Source organism: Balaenoptera acutorostrata, chromosome X (assembly GCF_949987535.1).
Source record: "Balaenoptera acutorostrata chromosome X, mBalAcu1.1, whole genome shotgun sequence".
NCBI lineage: Eukaryota > Metazoa > Chordata > Mammalia > Artiodactyla > Balaenopteridae > Balaenoptera > Balaenoptera acutorostrata.
Window position 1 is genome coordinate 81,226,512 of NC_080085.1, and position 3,319 is coordinate 81,229,830.

The 3,319-nt window shown below is 35.3% G+C and overlaps 1 pseudogene; it reads left to right on the plus strand.

Moving 5' to 3' along the window:
* Positions 1-522: 522 nt before the first annotated feature.
* On the plus strand, positions 523-1,598 carry LOC102997780 (DNA excision repair protein ERCC-6-like 2; annotated as a pseudogene).
* The last annotated feature ends 1,721 nt before the right edge of the window (positions 1,599-3,319 follow it).

Consider the following 3,319-nt stretch of genomic DNA (forward strand, 5'->3'; position numbering starts at 1 on the left):
TACAGTCTGGAAGAAATGAATAAATACCTAGAAACATAAAACCTATCAAAACTGAATCATGAAGAAATAGAAAATATGAACAGACAAATTACCAGTAAAGAAATTGAATCAGTAATTAACAACCTTCCAACAAAAATCCCAGGGCTCAATGGCTTCACTGGTGAATTCTAACAAACATTTCAGAATTGGGAAGTTGCAGTGTGCTGTAAAGGGAGGCCCAACACTGAAAGAGAGGGTAGGGGGTTGACTTGCCCACCTGTTGTCCTCCACCAGTGGCAGAACTCTAGAGGATTAGGTGAGTGCTGCCTTGTCAGCTTCCACAGCATACTTTGGCTCTGTGGCTGTCTCGGAAGCCACTATCCTTTCTCCCTTCATCCCCTCGGGCCCCTCCTTTGCTGCCTCTGTCACATGGCAATAGACCACGTGGGGGGGGCACTGTATAGAGGGCAGCAGGAAGTGATATTGGCCACCATACTCCCACTGGCCTCCTCCTTGTCATCCTCCTGCCCAGCCTGGGGCTAAATGCAACCAAGCTGCCAGGCCCCTCCCCCTGGCCAGACGGATCCTTCTGCCCAGAAACCAGGTGTGGAAACCACTGGCAAATACATGGCATCCAGGAGAAAGATGTCTTACCTCTTCTCCAGATAATGAAAAACTTTATAAAAATCTATCACTTCATAAAACTTCATAAAATCTATCACTGTGGATGAAAATGGGAAGTCATTTGCATCATCTTATATTCAGATTTTCAAGAAAGGAAAGTACTTCTCAAAAGATTTCAAGAAGTAAAAACTGTTAAAGATTGCTTCAGGAATTTTATATTTGATGATGAAGATTTGGAAAAACCTTATTTCCTAGACAGAAAATTTCCATCATCTGCTGTTGCTTTCTCTTATCTGAAGATGGAAACTCTATTCCTTATACTATTAATGGGTATTTGACAGACTACCAAAGGGAAGGAGTCCAGTTTATCTATGGACACTTCATCCAAGGAGGATAGAGTATTCTTGGTGATGATATGGGACTTGGAAAAACAGTACAGGCTATTTCATTTTTGGTGGCAGTTTTGCATAAAAAGAGAACTCATGAAGATATTGAAAATAAAATGCCAGAGGTTTTACTACAAAGTATGAAAAAGGAGCACTCCTTCTCTTATAGCAAAAAATATGTTCTTAATAGTTGCCCCTTTTTCTGTCCTCTCTACAACTGGAAGGATGAATTGGACACCTGGGGATATTTCAGAATCACTATTTTACATGGTAACAAAAAAGACAATGAACCGATTTGTGTAAAGCAGAGGAAATGTGAAATTGCTATAACAACTTATGAAATACTGTACTTGTGTCTGGATGAACTTAGCAGTTTGGAATGGTCAGCTGTTATCGTAGATGAAGGTCATAGAATCAAGAATCCAAAGGCTAGAGTAACAAAAGTTATAAAAACTTTAAAATGTAATGTTCACATTGGCCTCACTGGAACCTGGACTGGGTTGTGCCAAGACTTTAGGTAGCAGGATCCACTTCAAGAAGCAGTTTTCTGACCCAGTAGAACATGGTCAGAGACACACAGCAACAAAAAGAGCACTAGATACTGGCTGAAAGCTGTCTATCAAACAGTATTAGAAACAGAAGATGGCACAAAAACAGAAATCAATGGAACAGAATAGAGAGCACAGAGATAAACCTAACCACCTATGGTCAATTAATCTATGACAAAAGAGGAAAGAATATACAATGGAGAAAAGACAGTTTCTTCAATAATTGGTAGTGTGAAAACCAGATAGTTACATGTAAAATATGAGATTAGAATACTTCCTCACGTCAAATACAAAAATAAACTCAAAGTGGATTAAAGACCTAAATGTAAGCTCTGAACCATAAAACTAGAAAAGAGCATAGACAGAACACTCTTTGACATAAATCATAGCAGTATTTTGCATATGTGTCCTAAAGCAAAAGAAATAAAAGCAGAAATAAACAAATAGGACTTAAACTTACAAATTTTTGCACAGCAAAGGAAACCATCCACAATATGAAAGGAAAAACCTACTGAATGGAAGAAAATATTTGCAAATGGCATGACCGATAAGGGGTTAATATCCAAAATATATAAACAGCTCATCCAACTCAACATCCAAAAAACAAACAACCCAATTAAAAAATGGGCAGAAGACCTGATAAACATTTTTCCAAAGAAGACATACAGATGAATAACAAGCACATGAAAAAATGCTTAGCATCTCTAACCATTAGAGAAATGCAAATCAAAACCACAATGAGATATCAACTCACCTGTCAGAATGACTTTCATCAGAAGTCTACAAGTAACACATATTGGTGAGGATGTGAAGAAAAGGGAACCGTTGTACACTTTTGGTGGGAATGTAAATTGGTGCAGCCACTGTGGAAAACAATATGGAAGTTCCTTAAAAAACTAAAAATAGAACTACCAAATTATCTGGCAATTCCACTCCTGGGTATATATCCAAAGAAAATGAAAACAGTAATTCAAAAAGATACATACACCCCAATGTTCATAGCAGCATTATTTACAATAGCCAAGATATGTAAGCAAGTTAAGTGTCTATCAACATATGAATGGATAAAGAAGATGTGATATACATATATACATATTTGTATATATATATACATATGTATATATGTATATACACTCAGCCATAAAAAGGAATGAAATTCTGCCATTTGCAACAATGTGGATTGACCTAGAGTATTACGATTAGTGAAATAAATGACAGAGAAAGGCAAATACTCTATGTTATCACTTATATGTGGAATCTAAAAAATAAAACAAATGTATGTAACAAAACATAAACAGGCTCACATATATAGAGAACAAACTAGTCCTTACCAATGGGGAGAAGGAAGGAGAGAGGGGCAAGATAGAGTATGGGATTGAGAGGTACAAACTACAATGTATAAAATAGATAAGCAACAAGAATGTATTGTACAACACAGGGAAGTGTAGCCCTTGTTTTGTAATAACTTTAAATTGAGTATAATCTATAAAATATTTAATCATTATGTTTGTATACCTGAAACTAATATAATACTGTAAATTAACTGTACTTCAATTTAAAAATTTTTTTAATTAATTAGGGAAGGCAGAAAAAGAGGGTACAAAATAAACAAAAACAAATACATTAATTGAAGACAGCCATAAATATAATAAATATTAATTCAATAATATTAATAATCATTTTAAATGTGAATGATCTAAATGCACCTATTAAAATACACAGATAGTGTGAAATAAAAAAACACAGCTATATGTTATGTACCATAAAGATACATTAAATTTA